At 41.5% G+C, this 18,612-nt stretch overlaps 1 long non-coding RNA gene across 2 annotated transcripts in view; it reads left to right on the top strand.

Moving 5' to 3' along the window:
* The window catches only part of LOC133273759 (uncharacterized), a 260,975-nt gene that overhangs the window by 169,662 nt on the left and 72,701 nt on the right, over positions 1-18,612 (top strand). The gene's annotated exons all lie outside the window — the stretch shown is intronic.

Here is an 18,612-nt window from a genome sequence, read left to right as displayed (position 1 = left end):
GCAGGCAAGTGGAAGCTTAAGAGTGGTGGCATTTGTAGGCTGTTCTTCAAACATAATGTGCTGTAGGGTCACCGAATGCAAAGTTGCCTAGGATTGAGTAATGCCATCTGTGTGCATGGAAAGGGGAACTGTGCCCAGGAAAGCACCTATTCAGAAGTTTAGGCACTGAGCCTGACCTCTAGGCAGCCAAAGTGGCTGCTGCAGTGCTTACTGTATAAACAGGGTAGGAGTGAGCAGTAAGGGGGAGATTTTACTTTTGTGTTCATTCTTATGAAGCTACATTTTGGTGTTCTTATTTTAATAAGGAGGTTAAAAGCAAAATAACACTACTGGCATGTTAGGGACTGGACAAAATGTTTTACAGTGAGTGGGGCTTCATAAAATCAGCATATCACAAAGATGATTGAGAGATAACAGTACAATGTATGTTCTAGGAAAGAAACAAAACATTTCCAGGTATTACACTGTGTAAGCTAGTAGAAAAGGGCATAACAAGGACCAGTGACTTCCTAGACAAAGCATGGCATCCTAATTAAAAATAGGGCCCGTAGTTTCAGTGATGAAAGTGATTAGTCACTGGGAGAGGGTACAACGGGAAGGATTACACTCTGTAACCCTTGATTTCTGTTGCAGAAAACATCCAGCACCCAGCAAACAGTGCCATTCAAATGCAGTTATCATGTCCCCAAGCTCACCTTGATCAGAGGGGCTGACATCTGCCTCTTTCATTTACCTGTTTAGAATTTCCCAAGCTGTTAATGGCAAGCCTTGTGACACAGCAGAAGAGCACTGAAATATGTTACTAAAAGTTCTTGTGAGTTTTCCCAGTCTTAACTCCATGCAATTCTGGCAGTTAACAGCTCTGAAAGGATTAAAAGGTTGGTTGCCTGTAAGGTTCCTGGTTAAAGGAACTTTGATTTCCACGATGACATTCTGTTTCTTTGTAACTGGATATGTTTTCTGCATGAAAATAGGAAAATCTTAAAGATAATATGGGTGATTGTCTGTGGCAATGAAACCTGCTGTGAAGTTCCCACCCTGCAGGATGAAGTTCCTGTTCTTTCTTGTATCAGTAGGTAATGCGCTTATTAAAATGTTACATCAAAATGAGAATAAACATTGCCTGGGAAAAGCCACATCAGCTCAATGTGAGAATGGCCCTGGTTTGGGGTTTGTTATGAGCATTTGACTTGGCAAACAATGTTCTGATTTTTTCTATCACTTGAAACTGTCTGTGGGAGGTTTAGTTTGTTTTTTCTTCTCTGCTCTTCTATTCCAAGCTGACATTTTTGCAACTCTACTCTGGTGCGCTATATTAGCTCTGCTTCTTGCTGCTCCAATATATTTTGCTAGGGATAGACATGCATATTTAATAACTTAGGAGAAGGATTCATTCTAGATGCCATAGAATTGGATTATCATCCCATTAGGCACGAGGCCTCATGTAACCAGGGACACTTAACTTTTGACCTCTGTGAGAAAGATCATTTAATTTAACTGCTCTTTGTATACAGCTAAACCAGGTGAATCTGGGAAATTCTCAACTCAGTTTTATGTTTGTTTAACAAATCAGGAAGGGCTTTTAGCTGGAACAGCTGTGATTTTCATCTCTTTTGAAACTATCCTAATACTTCCTCAAATCCCTGCCTAAGATTTATGTCCACTATATGGGAAGAATTGCAAGGAGATAGATTAGATAGATAACACTCAACTGTATGATATGCCTAGATGTTTATCAAAGCTCTGTAATGACCATATAAACCCAGACGATAACACAGATTTGGCTATGGCTCAATCCTTAAATTTAAAATGAAAATGTCATTTGAAACCCAAATGAAAGAACGCATTTAGCCACACTTTAACAGTACACAGCAGGTTTGCAGCGTATGTGGGTGGTACGTGAGAGTTTCAGACCCCTCTGTCTGTACAGCACATACACAGTGGGCAGTCCCAGCCTGCTAAGCCTGTGTAAGTACAAGCAGCGTGGATAGGCACAGACCACTCATCCAGGTATGTGAAATACGTCAGCGACTGCCTAGGAAAGCCTGCAGGTTAGCTGACAAGTTGCAGAGTTTTGTTAACAGCAGTTATTTGAATCATTACTGAGCAATAGCTAAGGACATGGCTAGGTTCATTTGCAAGATCCAGGTTTCCTTTGGGAGGATGGGGAAGAAAAGGGAAGAGACAAAGTGACAAGCAGATGTATTTCTGCCATCTTGGTATGTTTGTTTGCAGATTTGCCAGAAGTGCAAAGAGTTTTCTCAATGTCTTAAGTGCAAGCTTGGCTTTAGTTACCTCATTGTGGATAGCAGTGTGGTCCAAAATCCCATACATTAACATCAAAATCTGTAGATCTTTGTGGAAACAGGTACATTTCCTCAGTTTCCTACAACTGTTTAATGTGCATTAAATGCATCATATATCTCAATGGAAGACATCACATTCCTGAATTATTTACATCTGTTTCCTAATGAGAAATTTGGGCTTGCTTTTCTGACTGTCAGCAGTAGGTTTCTGGTGGCATGCTGTTTCATCTAGTAAGGTATCTAGGTGCATTTTTTTCTGGGGTACATAGTGTAGTCCATAGCTTCGCTTTTACACACGCATCTGGATAAGTAAATGCCAAATGCAGTTCATATGACCTGTTAAATTCTTTTTGCTCTTACAAAATGAATGGGAGCCCCATGTACCAGATAATGATTTGTTCATTCTTCCATCTGAGAAATTATTAAAAACGTCCTGGAAGATTTTCCAAGGGAGAACTTCCTTATACATGGATATGCTCTTCTTCAATAATGAGCTTCCGTGTGAACTCCAGATACTTATATCTCAAAGTACTTGATTTGGAAGCTGGAGCTAGCAGCAGAAGACAAAAAGTGGCTAAAAAAGGAAGTCAATCCATCGTTTTAAATGCCTTTAGAAAACATTTACTTAACAATATTTACAACTTTTAATGCGTGAATAATCAGAATGTGCATTATTTTACCTCTCTAATTTCCATAGATGCTTCACTTCATGGTTACTTCCATTGTTACACAATTTCATTCAACCAGCAACAAATAGGTAAAGATTTTACCATTCATCCAGACCGTAGCCTCTAGTCCAAGCCATTATTAAATGTTGTTCAGACATTTTCAGGTATGATGAATTCAGCTGAAATTAATCCCTAGAATATAATTTGTCTGTTGGACTAAAAGTTTCTGCAAAGTATTGTTTCTCTGGTTTGTGAAGGGTTTTTTTGGTTGAATATTGAAAACTCAAATCCATAGAATTTGAAAATAATTTGACTTTTTTTTATAACAAATGAAACTGAGTTTCAGTCTTCTATAAGAATATCTCTCATAGTGCTACAGGACTATGTGATCTTAATAGGTAAGCCAATTAAAGAATTGAGCTTCTAGCTGCTCTACTTACTCTTACTTTAAACACAAGCTAAACTTTATGGCCTTGGTGCTACATTTATCTAACTTGTGGCAAACACATGTCTTTGCAAGATTGTAGCGTGTGTTGGTAGAGCGATATAAATCTAGCTTACAAGGGGCATGTGGTGGTCTGCATATGTACACATCAGCTTTCTTCTGTTCTCGCCAGGATTGCTGCAGCCTTAACTGAAAAGAAGCACGCTGTGTAGAAATCTGCCCTGTGTAATGGCAAGGTTATAAACAAATGCAACAAACTGCCTTATTTTAGCAGTAGAAGATACATGGAAAGTCTTAGTTGTGATCATTTAGTCCAGACTCTAGCGTGTATGCTTGTACCAAGTTCAAGAATTACAAATGCAGCATAAACGTGATATAACAACCATAAGTTGTTAGGAGCTGCCAGCATGATTTATTCAGAACTTCTGGCTGTCCAGCCTCGGGTGACCCAGCATTATCACACTCTGAAATTAGGAGCATTGGGTTTGTAATTTGCCTGTGCTGGATCTTGGTTTTCACAACATTTACTTTACACAATAGTACTGCTTACAGATCTTTCCTTTCTCTACAGAAATTAATTGCCTGTACTGCAATGATTTATAGTCAGGCTGAACATGATTATTAATTTTCCTGATGATTGTACCAGTGGGCGGCAACAAATCTACTCCTGATAGGACCAGCTTTGAAATGCTGTGAAAACTAAAATGTCCATAAGGTAATAACAACTAATTCTTACCTTAATCAACTTACACTTGAAAAGAATTTAATATAGGGCACTTGTGCCTTGTGGGGAAACTTGTTTGAAACCTACTGTAAGGTGCTGAGTTATTTATGAGAATAATTATACATTTGTTACTTGAGTTTGTACTGGGAATCAGGCTCTGAAAATAGACAAAATACCATTAAAAATGAAGTTAGTGTTGTGTATGTTAGAAACTCCAGCACTGAGGTAACTAGTATTTAACAGGGAAAAGAGCAGCAGTCACCAGGAAACCTTTAACAAAGAACAGTGATTATTAGGGAATATTAAAGCTTATATTTTAGGCTTGTTTCTGCTTAGCGATGCTTTTGAGCTAGTTGAGCTAGGATTACCCCGGTGTTTCTCTGAGTTCCCAGATGATGGGGAGAAAGGATCCAGCTTAACGGGAAGGGGAAGGTGGGCAACAGTACATTGAGCACAAGGTTTAATGGACAGGCATGATTTCTTGTTGCCTGGTGAGGTGCAGCTTGGTGTGAAGACCAGCAGGGGATCCTGGTGATGCCACTTCTAGCCCTGACTTGCTCTCTGACTTTGAGGAAGTCACTTCATGCTTCTGGGCCTGGGTGTCTTTATCTGCAGAACAGTACTTTTTCCACTTGTAAAGCACTTTGATGTAAGGATGAAAACTGCTACCTAGGAGAGGAGTGATGATCCCTAATACTCAGGAGGGATGACAGGTGAATTTTGGTTGTAGAAACTTATGCACAATCTGCACGTGGTCTGTTTATTCTCTTCTAATTCTAGGCAAGTGGTCTGTGTGAAACACCATCCAGCCTGTAGGGGTTTGCAAGACCTTGCAGTTGGGCTCCTGTTTACACAATGTTTGCAAAGGGTGTGCAAGTTTGCCTGTGATTCCTCTTACTGAATACAGGATTACAGAGCTTGGTTATGCTTTGGCTTCTTGCTGGGAGAGCTTGGAGAAGAATCACAGAGCATATATGTGTGATCAAATGCCAGAAATATTTTGTTCTTTTTTTTCTTTCCGTGATTAGTGGCATTATGCAGTTATGCAAATAATCTGTTATTTATATCTAGACACATTATGCAGTTATGCAAATATTCCATAAATAATTAATATTTCCCACAGTTATTTGGGGGGAAATATTCCCCCAAAGCATGTAACATCAGCTGTTTAATATGCCACGTGTATTGTACACACTTCTAGTTGTGTCATACCTCAGGTACCTGGCTCTGTGAGGGTCCTAAACTCCAGTGCATAGGCCAGTAGTACCAGGGCTGTGGCTGATTGTATCAACTCAACTGTTCTTATGATTGTATCAACTTGACTGTTCTTATGTATTAGCTTAGCTCCTCTTCTACTTTCTTTCCATCGGCTTTCTTTTGATGTGACCAATGGCAGAAAGCACTGTAATCATGGTGTTTGCTGCAGAGCACAGAGTAGGTGGTGAGCTCAAAGAAAATTACTCATGCCAACTACTTCTAAACATCTTGTCGAACTGCAGTTCAGAGCATGAGAGCATGCACAGAAGAGACCTGGTTGCTTTCAGAGCACCCAAGATACAGGCCTAGACCTTAGAAGGGTGGAAAACATGGAGTGTCTTTTTGTTCTGGACTAGGCTGTAGAGGTGTCTAGCTGGGAGTGGGTGGCCGGAGGCTACTGAATCATCTTTAGTCACATAGTGATGTTATATGGGCACCTAGAGAAGGTTTTGAGGGATGTAGAAGTGGGAAAATAGCTGGATATGAGCCAAGCAAGCAAAGAGTTGTCTGTGTTCTGCCTGATCAGCTTCTGATATGGACCATAGGGATGATACAGTATTTGCTTGATTTTAACCAAAGTGGAATGTTGCTGTCAAAGCCCAGAGGAAATGTCTATTTCCTGCAAGAAAAAACAAATTGGAAAGAAGTCCTTACTGATAACTTTGTTTTTTACTTTAAAAACCATTTTGAAAATGCTTACACAGTGACAAAGTCCCACCATTTCTTCCATATCCAGTTCTTCCCTTTGAGAACTGGAGTATATAAGGAAATAACACAGAAAAAGCAAGTACAGAAGTAGGAAAAGTACAATAAGTAAAAAGGAAGTAGTGATTAGATAAAGAGAATACCACACAAAGAAAAAGAAATGACAGATAGAAAGGAGACTGTGTGAAAAAGCAGAAAGGAAAGAAGAGGAATAAGAGAAGTAAAACAAAATAGAGCCCAGAAGAAAAGCAGAGGTCATGACTAGTTGATGAGAAGATTGCTGTGAAGGATGGAAAAGGCATGGCCAGAGAAATAAATGAACAAAGCCAGTATTTTGAAACTAGGGAGTAATTGTGACCAGAAAACCTGAAAAAGGAAGACCAATGCCAGAATAGCTGGGGAGGAAGAAACCGAAAAAGAAAAGGGAGCGGAAAATGCAATAGAACGTTCATTTTATGATGTATAAGATTGTGTTAGGATTTAGCATGAGTTTGGGGTGTTCATAAAATGTGCCACTGCTTCATGTAGGTCAGTGTTGCCCATGTCACTCTTTGACTGTATTGCCTTTTAAAGAAGGACATATTTCTCGGCTTAAAGTCAATGAAAGTTTTCCCATTTATGGTAAATTTATCTCTCCAGAGGCCCTCTTCCTCTTGTCCCTCTTCCTTCATCCCCTCCTTCATACTAGAGTACTGTACTAGCTGAATAGGCACCATAAAGAGTAGGACTCCTACAGCTTCCACACCAAATCCAGCTTCCCAGTGTTCACAAAAGGTTATCTGTTGAGGCTCTGCATATCTCCTGCTATCTAATGCAGAGTGAACATTTCTCTCTGTTTACATTTCTCATATATTTTCCAATCTGCATAAGTCACAGGACAGATTAATAGCCCTCCAAAAGTTTGACCTTCCATTCATTTTGTGTTAAATCTTCTGTCTGAGGCGACACTGTGTATTTAATGGAGCCAAAATTCTTTTCTCGTCATTTCCCAGTGAGAAAAGTGTAAGTTTGCATGCAAACCACTTTAGCAGCTGGCTTCCCCTGTATCTCATCTATAGACTTTAAGAGCAAAGATGGCATGAAGCACTGAGATTGGCCCACACTCCTCCTTAAGTTTATTGGGATGCATGCGTTTGAGCAAATCTTGCCTGATTTATGTTTCTGGGGGAAATCCAGATGAAATTCACTGGTTATGATAAATGCAAATTAAACCAGACAAATTATCTGACTTAGCTTTGAACTTTGGGTTTGATTCAAAACCCAGACTAATGCCAGAGATGTATGAAGGGGAATGAAGCCTGTGTGAACAATAGAGTACAGTATTTATTGTATTTTAATTGCACCCCACCCAAACCACAGCTTTGTCACCAGCTGTGAAGGAGAAGGTAGAGCATGGGCTTTATGTTGTGCTCTGATTTGTGCTTTCAAGCCAGTACCACATAGGCAGGACAACAGTGTGCAAGGGCCATGTGTAGGCAGGGGCCACCAGGCACAGGGCACACCAGTCATGGCTTCACAGCCCCTCAGCACCCATCCCTGGAGGAAGATGCCAGTAGAGTGCACAGTGGCTGCAGCAGCCTGGCTTTTACACCCTGTGAAGAGATGTCTGCAGAGAACTAGTTAAGCAGTTTCCACTGCCTCAGTGCCAGGACTGCTGCGAGGGGATGGAGCGCACCACGCACATCATTCCTGCAGTGCAAGATGCTGACAGCCCAGCCTGAAGGAATCCAGTTCTTAAATTTTAGCTCTGGTATTTCTTGCCTTGTAAACAATAGCCAGTGTCTTGAGGAGAAGAGAGTGTGAGAAGCAGCAAATCATTATGTGCGGGTGACTGAAAGCTGGAGAGTTTGAGTTTAGTGGGGACTGCTAAGCACAGCTGCAGGCACTGAAAGCATGTTGTCTCCTAGTTAGCTTGTAAAATAAAAGGGAGTGGTCTGTACACACCACTGTGGCAAAAGGCATCATTTCTTTGTAGCCAGACATGTCTCTAATGTGCGTCTGAGTCCCAGGGGCATTTCAAGCAGAGCTTTGTCCTGCTCTGAAAAGCTCAGGACTAAGCAAGAAGGGACAGAAGGACATTCCCTATGTTCTGGCAAGATGGTGTTTGTATTTTCCAGGGAACAGGGGAGCAGAGCATCTGTCTGTGACCAAGAAGAAAGGTTCACCCTTAAGAGAATCAGCTCTTGGCTGCTAGCTGGGCCAGGGATTGCCATTCGTGAAGCTAAACACATCTGGGCTGAAAGTGGAAGGATTTCTCTGAAGCCATGAAAACTTGAATGTTTGGAATACCAAATCTACTGTGTAAACTGGAAGTACTTTTCTAAAGCTGTGCTTGTTGATTTGCACTTAGTTACGTATTCTGGGTTGGAAGGGACCTTAAAGATCCTCCAGTTCCACACCCCTGCCACGGGCAGGGATACCTTCCACTAGAGCAGGTTCCTCCAAGCCCCATCCAGCCTGGCCTTGAACCCTGCCAGGGATGGGGCGGCCACAGCTCCTCTGGGCACCCTGTGCCAGCACCTCAGCACCCTCACAGGGAAGAACTTCTGCCTTAGATCTAATCAGAATCTCCCTTCTGCCAGTTTAAAGCCATTGCCCCTTGTCTTGTCACTACAGGCTTTTTATAAAGTCCCTCTTCAGTTTTCTTTTAGGCTCCTTTAGCTACAGGAAGGCTGCTCCAAGGTGTCCCTGGAGCCTTTTCCAGGCTGAACAACCCCAACTCTGTCAGGCTGTCTTTATAGCAGAGGTGCTCCAGCCCTTGGGGTATCTTCATGCCCCTCGTCTGGACCAAAGAGCTGAACTCAGTACTCCGGGGGTCTCACCAGAGCAGAGAGGACGAGAATCCCCTCCCTTGGCCTGCTGGCCGCACTCCTTATGTCTGGCTTTCTGGGCTGCAAGAGCACATTGCCAGCTCATGCTCAGCTTCTCATCATCCGACATCCCCAAGTCTTTCCATCGCTGTCTGTCTGTTTGTATCAGTAGGGATTAATCTTTCAATAGCTGAAGTTTGTCCTTTTGGTTTTGGTCATTTGTGGTTTGGATTTTGTTTGGTTTAGCTTTGTATGCTTTTGTGGGAAGAATTACTGGTAATGATATTGAGTTTTGTAATTACTTAAACTATAAAGGTCATACAAAGTATTTACTAATTTAGCATCACAGGAGAAAGAGAAATTGTGCTGGGGAAGAGCTGGATTTATCTGGAAGTTCTCTGCTATGTTTTGTGCTCATTTTCCTTTTTCTTGTACTCTTTGTTAGAGATCTGATTTCTAGAACAGCCGAAATTTTCTCAAAATGAAAATGTTTAAAGGAATCCACTAAGCATTGTCCTTGTTAGTTGAAAATGAATGCTTATTGATCAGAAATATTGATCTGGCACTTCAGATTAAAACAATACTTTGGTAGCACAGTCAAAAGAGTTTAAAGACTAAAGTAAAGATGTAACTTCCACTAGCTACCAAGTGATCGATCGTAACTGATACCACTGCCTTGGAACATAAGTTTACTGTGACATCTCTTATCTGCACTGAAGAGTTTGCCCTCATTGCTTTGTGCATTATGTATAAATGATGTCAGCTTTAACATTTTTTAGGAACAACTTTAATTGTCTCCAGTGCATTTGCAATGCTGAAAATTACTTATATTAAAGAATTTCTCAGCCAGAATGTAGTCATTAAGAGTAGTCTTCAATAGCTCCAGCCTAAATCTGCTATTGCATCCGTTTAGCGTAGCCCAGAAATAAACAGCCTGTGGTAACTCTTAAGTAGACGTAATAGGCCAAGTTTTCTCCTCAGTTCCACCTTTACGACCTCATTTGCTTCAGGAAAGGTAGGCAGATGTGACCAGGCACTGAACTTGTCTCATGCCTCTTCTACCAGAGCAAATACTTGCTAGTGGGAAAAAAAGGTCAGAGACATTATAAACAAACTCTGAAATATGATGAAGATTAGATGCAACGTTTCTACTATTACTGTTACAGGAAAGGGGGGGAAAAGCCCCATTATCTGGATAACGTAAGGAGCCTGGGAGCCTGTTGCCATCAGAATTTATTGGGGACTTGATGCAAAAGTAGACAAATGAGGTTGTTAAGCGACCCCTTAACTGGAGACCATAAGAGTTTGTGCAGCCGTGTGTCATGCCTGCCTGTAAAAGGCAATGTGAAATGCTCTGAACTAAGAAATCCTTGTGCCTGGCTTTCAGAGCAGCAGTCTTGCGGCTGTTAAGAAAAAATATGTGCCTGCTGGGACTGATAATAGCAGATCATCATCACCTATCCCACTGCAGTGCTGCTTAGTGCACTTTATTTCTTCAGCAAACAGGGAATGTATATTTTGCTTTTGCATGAGGCTGGATTACAAGAACTACGATGCTTACATAATAGTGTTGCAGCTCTTTTGCTGCTAGCATGTATGTCTGCTAACACGTGATCATTACAAATAGATATATGTCTACATAGAAAAATATAAGCAGTGAATGAGTTAATTCAGTTGCTTTTCCTTGTAAGTTAAATCTGTCTTTCAATACTGGGACATTTTGCTAAGACCAGTAATGGAGACAGAGACAGTGATTCTCTTCAGACATGAGAAATGAGAAGGGAAGTGTATTCAGGACACAATGAGAACCTGAATATTTTCTCTGGTGTGAAGTGGGTTTGATTGAGAGTCCTGAGGCCTAAGGAACCCGAGGGCAAAATTAACCCGAAAATGGAACCTCGTGCTCATCTTCATAATCCTAAACCAAGGTATTTCTTCCCTGCCTCTGCTCCTAAGCAGAAGTCATTCTCATATACTGCTCTGTTACTTAATGAACTTAGCAATGGCCAAGAGGAGGCCCACAGAGGATAGAGTGGCGATTCCCAAATCTCTTTGCAAAAGCCAACTGAAATCAGAGCACTTCTTTATTTCATGGTAGTGGGAGCAGCTCCAGGTTTGAAAGTTGGAACTGGAAGGGGAATTTAACCCAGTGGGTCTGATTCTTCACACCAGACACTTCCCAGTGAAGTTGTATCATCAGAATACTGCGATAAATGCCTGGAGAAGGAAATGCTTCGCATTTGCAGTATTTGCAAAGAAGTAAGACATGACTGACCAGTAAACACCTGTTGTGGTTTTCATTCAGGTTAAGAGGGATCTTTGCCGCTGTTCAGGCAGGACTCCCAATTAATGGATTTTCCCATGTTTTGATTGTCAGTTTAAGCCACCATTCCAGACGTTCATGTGTTAACTGCCAGGGTTGTATAAATTTTAGTGAAGCCGTATTATTTTTGCATGGCAACTATTAATAATATTTTCCTTCTTAATTTCACAAGGGATGCTGAGACTTTTAGAGTTTTCCCCTCTTGCAGAAGGGGATAATTTAGATTTTCTTCCATCCCCATCACAAGTTGAACAGACGAACAAAACAGATTCTTCAGAGACAATTTTACACAGAGTTACATCCATCCAATTCAATTATAAATTAAATTGACTAACGAACCATAGCTCATTATGGGAATCAATTACTCAGAACTGTCTTTGGACCAAAAATGTGGAAAATAAAAAATAATGGTCATACTTCAATATACCAGATTGTCAGTGTTTGAAAGCTCTGTTTTTCCCTAGCTTGGCATAGGCCATCGCCAAAAAGAACTGATAATCATTTGTTTTACTGCTTGTAGAGATGTTCCTGCTTTATGAAGACTAGTTAATTCTTGAGTTTGATCTCTTTGGGACCAGCACCTCGGGCTTTTCTGAGATGACAGGCCAACCCTGGAGTAATGTCATCGCATGAGGATCTTTCAGATCAATTTATGCAAATGTGTTATTAAAAGAAGCTGCATTTTAGCCCCTAGTGCAACCCAAACAATAGTAATGGAAAATGCTGAGAGGTAGCATTGGAGGCATTTTCTTAATAAAATCATTCTTGTGACATAGTCGTAGTTGGCACACCCGTCTGGAGTGGTTGTAGCTGAAACATGTAGTAAAAGGAAATGTAATAAAGGCAGAGAAAGGAGCTCTCTTAGTTTAAGACTGATGTGGAATGATGATGATTATTTAAAGTCCTGAAATAAAGCCCTTAGTCCAGAGGAATGGAGGCATACAGAATAACTGGTTAGTATAGCTGGTAGCATCATTTGGATAAAATATGTCAGCCTGGGCAGCAGCACACACTGAAGCGTGTGGTGGGTTGCTGCAGCACAGCACAGAAGGACAGCTCCAGTACTCCTCCAAAGAATCAGCCTGCTGGGAAGAGAAGAGAGCAGAGCTCCTCAGAGGCTTCACCAGTTCTCCTTCTGCCATAGCTTCCTGATGGCTGGTACGTGGAGAAAGCAAGTCAAGTAAAACACTTGTTACAGTTCATGTGTTAGACCCCCGTCACTGTAATCTCTTACAGCTAAGCATTTTCCTCATACAACTGAATGTATAGAATTTGTCAGGATTAAATCAGGTTTTTTCACTCGTGTTTACCTGTTACAAAACTTTGCAAATGAGATAATCCTAATCTGTGTGAAGTATGCTTCATTGCTCAGTTATTTAGGAAACAATTCCAACTGGCATGTTGTATAATACCTTGTTGCATCTTCTTCCTTCCCTTCCCTCCTGCAGGCAGATGGGGGGGCTGCCTCTCTCATTAGGGCTGCTGTGCTCTCACAGAAGCACTTTTCATGAATGGAGCAGGTCTGACAGAGGCAGGCTGGAAATCAGGCAGCCAGACTTACCCTGAGTTTGCTTTAGACTGAACCCTTCAAACTGAGGCTTAGCTGGGAAGCCTGCTAGTGAGGTCAGTGACCTGTGCCTTCCTTGCTACCATCATTTCTTATAATCGATCCCAATTTAAAAAGCATATTTCTAATACACTAAACATTAATGTTTGCAGGAATATTTTACATGAGGGGCGTGCTCACTAGAATACCAGCGTTATCAGGCAGCCAAGACTTTTCCCCCCAATAATTCCTTTTCCCTGCCGTACCCTTTTTGCTCTGAGCTGTAGACTGTGAGTTTGCAATGAGACCGGCACTGCAGCCTGGTGCTTCTTGGCAAACTCTGCCACTGCCGCTCCTTTGGTAAGCAATTAGTGAAGCAGCCGCAGCTCGGAGAGCATGAAAAGCTCTCCCATCCAAAGGCTGGACGCACACACACCATTAATTAGGGGTGTCAAGCATGGGGTACCCTCGGCTCTCGCCCCAGCCCCACCTGTTACAGACAGAGGGGCTGAGCAGCGGCAGCAGCTCCCCCAGCTTCTCGCTGGCCCCTGGGGAATGTGCACTAATTAGAATTGGTTGTCCCTCTGCAGTCCGGCTCCTGACACAAATTGCATTCTGCAGCTTTTTGTTCCACTCGAGTTCACACACAAAATAGCCTGTGCGATGTTTGAAATGAAGCAGGGCAATATGAAAGGGATTTATGTAATTGGTTAATATCCTTTAACGTTTTAACTAATATCCTTGGCGGTGGTTCCTCGGAAAGAAACGTGTTTGCTTTCGTCTTCTTTTGCTTAATAATTATATATGATCGTACCATGGGTGATTTTAATACAAGCTTGTTCAGGTGTCATTAAATCATTGTCAGGCTTGACTGCGTGTGTAAGGAAACAAGTGACCTTTAAAGATGATAGTTTGAAGCAGAAGCTCTGGTAATGGGGAGCTGCAGAAGTACACAGGATGCAAGAAGAGAGAGACCTTTCACACTTATCAAGAGAATAACTTTATTGAATCATACAACCAATAAAGAGAAAATGTTTTTTAAGAAGTGGAAAGGGCAAATGAAGGAGGTAAAGGCAATAGTCTGTTGATGAAAATATGGAGAAAGACCAACAGACAGCAAAAGTAGGGAAGTTTCACTGGTGGAAATGAGGAGCTCTGTGCGCTGCAGAGGCTGACTGCATTAGTGCAGCTCACCTGCCTGGTGGCGCATCCAACAGCCCAGGGCCAGTGATGACACCTTGAGTACCTGCCTGGGGAGGTGGTGCGATGGGTTACAAGCCTCTCAACAAGCACTGGGACTGAACAGGATAATTAGCCATCCTCGTGGGAATTCAGACAGACAAGAACTGCACCAGAGAGTGAATCATGAGCAGCCCTAAACACTCTTGGGTGCTGCTGGATGATGAATCAGGCGTCCACCTCCACTACCCCCTGGGATGGCAGAACATGCAGATCAGGCTGTCAGGGAGTCTTTGCCTTGATACTGGTGGTGGTTAGGTTTCAGAAGGGTCACCAAGGCTTAGAATATTCTATTTGGTGTCCAAGAAGAAAGGGAAGAGCACAGGAGTTGCAGAAGGGATAGAATTAGAGAGGTGAAATCCACATGAGTGTAGTGTGGTCCAGGCTGGATTCCATATCTCTTGTGTATATACAGGTATTTTGCAGCTCGTCTCTCGGTGGCAATACAGATTTCTGAGTAAAAATAGTAAAAATGAACAGAAATGCTTTTCAGATGTTGGGGAGCTAACGGGCATGAGGGTTCCTGTCACCCCACTGATGAGCCCAGGTATTTAGTGGATTTTTTTTAAACTCTGCTTCATGTGTATTTTTCCTTGCAAAAGTATATCCCAAGTGCCGGTGATGACTTTAACCCAAGTAAGTTAACAATAACCATTATTACATACATATATATATATATATATATATATATATATCTCAAAGACATGGGATTTTAAGTTGCTAATTGCTGGCTTGGTCCTGATCCCTTGTGCTGTGTGTATGGAAGAAGAGTAAATAAGCAATAGGCCCTTCCTTCTGTCTCTGTTCATAATACATCTCTGAAATTTTCATTTTCTTCAAACGTATTCATTATTTGAACTTCATTTCCCATCTAGTATTTATTGACATTACATTCCACATCCTGTTAATGCATCTAGATTCATTTATTGAGCTGTTGCTTAGTTATGATGATGGTATTTTGCCAAACCGATGCATTCAAAACCTGTAATTCAGACACCCAAAAATTAAGAAACTAGCGTATATCATGAGGTTTATATTAAGTGCTTTTTGGCTCTTTTTATCTCTTTAGTGTCCATATAGAGTGTGCGTGTTTTCAGTCATTTTTTTCAAACTTTCCTCTGTAACAAGGGTTAGAAATACAACTTCTTTTAATGGCAGCTGAGCTTATCTTGCCACATGACTCCAGAAGCTCACCAAGTATCATAAACCACATCAGTGTTTCAGTAAAACCCAGCTCCCTGAGCAGTCTGTGGTTAGTCCTATGTCTCGTGCTCTGGTCTTTTTGTTTCTTGTTCTCAAATCAAGTGTATAGTATAAATAGCCAGTATAAATAGCCCTCTATATGAACACCACATTCATTTCCATGTGGCTCTGTGTAATTTTGAAATCCACCTCCTACAGACCCATACTACAGAAATCAGCCCCTGGGATAGCACAGGGATGAACTTTGTATTTCATCTTTGAAGATCTGCTCCACTGTAATTTTAAAGCAGGGAGAAAAACTGGCTTTTAACAAAGAATATCTTTTTTTGTTTACTAATCCTTGTCCCACAGATACTACTCTGTTGTCAATGAGTAAAAATAGATAATGGTATTTGGAATTTTATGCCACTTCAGCCTGCCACCCCTTTGTAATCTCTTGTCAAGGAGATTAGACTGGGGTAGATGTCTGTGTACTGAGTAAATTCCTTTTGCTACAAGCAAACTAGGAGGTTAACCAAATGCTCAGTATTGGCACCAACTGCTGACCATGTTAGTCATTGCCACTTGGGAAACACGTGTGTTATGCTATCACAGCAGAGGTGCCAACTCAGTTAACTCCATCCCTGCCATTCCACAAACGGATGTGTTCAGTGGTCCAGCTTTGCTTGCCTATTCTGTCTTGTTAAAATACAATCCTGACCCTTCTGAAGAGTCAGCAGCAGCCGAGAAGTTTATGTACAGACAAAAACCAAAGAATTCTACTCAGGAGCAATCAGGCTCTGCCAGTGCAAATCCCAGAGGCAGCCCGTGAGTGTCCTCGGGTCACATGTGGTTCAGCTCCTCCATTCCCAGTTCCCTCCTTATCCTGGGGGGAGATGCAACCCATGGAAAATACAGACCCATCTTAATGCAAGTACTTTTCCTGTTAGTGCCACATGTCTTGTTTGCTGTTTCATAGACCTTGTCCCAGCAAGAGAATGTCAGTTTTGCTTGGGCAGTGCACTGTTCTAAAAGCTCTATCAGGCCTCCCCAGAGGTTGAACTCTGCTGGGCAGAAAGCAGGAATTGCACTGCTGAAGCAGCTGGCTCAAAAACTATTCTAGTTAAGAATAGAAGTTGCTAAATGAAGCACAGAGCAGATGGTCTGATTCCAGCTTTAAAAGCATATGAAGAGCTCCCACTTGAATTCCTGCATTTTCTAGCCACAACCACGTCTCATTTCTAAGTCACCTATTTGGGATACGGTAAAATTAAAACCAACACAGAGTCCTGGAGCACCAATGTGTCAGGCTGCCACTGTGTGTTCTGCTTCTCCTCATCACACAATATAGAGAGAAAGGGGATCATTTTCAATGGGCAAGATACATTGTGGAGTTTCATGGGTCACATTTAATCCATTTGTCCCCTGTTGGCCACCTCTGGTTTAGTGACTACTATAAACCATTCTGGTTTTGTCTTCTTCTTCCTCTTCCTTGTCCTAGTTGGTTTTTTTTGGTTGGTTGTTTGGTTGGGTTTTTCCCCCACATCTTACAATGTCATTAAAGAAACTTACACAGGAGAGAAAGGAGAAAGAAACCTGTATTTGGTCAAATGTGGTGCTCCAGTGTAGCTGATCTCCTGTGTGTGACCTTTGTAGCCTGGTTGTCAAGTAGATGGCCATTTTTTTCCTGCAAAGCAAAGCATGCTGCTGGAAGGAGAATAACATCATTTTTCAGAATTGTATGAATTTGTAATTCATAATAGGCAACGGCAATTTAAGGAAATAGTTTTCTGCTCCTGACACTGCTGTCAAAATAGATGTGGGGAAGATAATTATAGTAATTAACAAAATAGTTAACTGCACTTTGTCATAAGATAAGGTTTAATTTGATTTCTGATTAGGAGTAGATCAATACCAAATATTTCACTGTGCATATCTGATTGTTCCTACAGGGCTAGACCAAAAGTCATGTACCAGTTTTCCTAATCATGCAAAACAATGTGACAGTATGATCTCAACAGCCAGATGTTCTGCAGTTCCCATCCTTGAATGTGCATCTTCACCCACGTAGCTTACATCTTAGGCTGTTCTCCAGGACTTGGCATCCTGTTGCATCTGGGATACTTTGGATGAGAGATGCTAAAGAGCATGAACATGCTCAGTGGAAAGTAACACCCTCAGAGAGGCTGTATGGGGAAATGTAGTGAACCTGGCCAGTTACAACAGTGCAGTATAGAAGGAAGAAGGTCCTTCTATGACTGGGTGACTAAAAAGGAGACTCAGATAAGCGTGGTTATTAAGTGGTCATTGAGAGTATCCCAGAGGAACATTTATAAGGGTTTTTCTCCTCAGCCCTGTGCAATATATGCTTAGCCTGAAAGGAGGTTTCCAACACTGGGAAAGCATCCCAGGAAAAATCGGCATACACAAAGAAATTTCACTCAGAAATACAGCCCTAAATGCAATGAACTGGTCTACTTACTTATCTTTTCCAGGACAAAAAGGTTAAAAGTAAAGATGAAAGGAAAATGTTGTGACTGTGTTAGGTGACAAGAAGTTGATCTAATCTATTGTGTTGCGAACGAAGTCTAATGTCTCTATCAGCCTGTCCTCTGCATTCCACAGTTCCCAACAAGAAGAGGCAGTTAGTCTTTCTCCTTGATTTTATCAGTGATCATAAAGAGCAGGATCTAGCAAATCATGTAATCTTTTGTATGAGAATCAGCTCTCATAGCCTAGTAATTCTGTCCCATGTCTCAGAAGAATATAGATTGGGGAAGTACAATTTCTCAAGGGCAAAATACAGTCTTCTGAAAGCACCTTAGTGACTCCGGGTCTGGATTCCATTGAAAACCAAAGATATTTATGCTCCTAATACTCTCACATTTTGGACTTTAAATTTCTAAGTCATATGAGTGCTTTTGAAATGGATACTGCCATAAGCCCAATTCTCCTGCTGCAACCTATACAGCCTCTTTGCCTGATTACAAATTGGTTCCAGTAAATTGAATTTGAAATGTGTCATTTTTATATTTGCTGACATTCCTGGGTCAACTAATGGTGGTGTGTCATTGGCATTCCAGGCAACTGCTAGGAGATAGCCTGTAAATTGTTTTGGACAGCTGGGGAAAAGCATTGACCCTCACTGTTGCGTGCTCCATCCAACTCAGAGTGGCTGATCCAGGTCCTGTGCAGTGCAGGGTGTGTGAGCATAGTACAGTTAGCAGCCAAGGGATCGCTTGATGAGCCTCAGGAAGGCAGAAAGAGTATTCATATAGTCTCTGCAGAGCATTCCAGCTCAGGTATGTGATAGGGTACAGTAGCTGAGAGGTTCACTGTAGTTTTGATGAAAAAAGATGCATGATTTCCCTTTTGTTACTCTTCTTGTCCCCTTTAGATATATTCTA

Source organism: Pezoporus flaviventris, unplaced genomic scaffold (genome assembly GCF_033815535.1).
Source record: "Pezoporus flaviventris isolate CSIRO_AGI_PZ_B2104156 unplaced genomic scaffold, CSIRO_AGI_Pfla_v1 ptg000001l, whole genome shotgun sequence".
NCBI classification, from domain to species: Eukaryota; Metazoa; Chordata; class Aves; order Psittaciformes; family Psittacidae; genus Pezoporus; species Pezoporus flaviventris.
The sequence above is the reverse complement of the archived record's forward strand: the minus strand, read 5'-3'. Positions and strand labels throughout refer to the sequence as shown.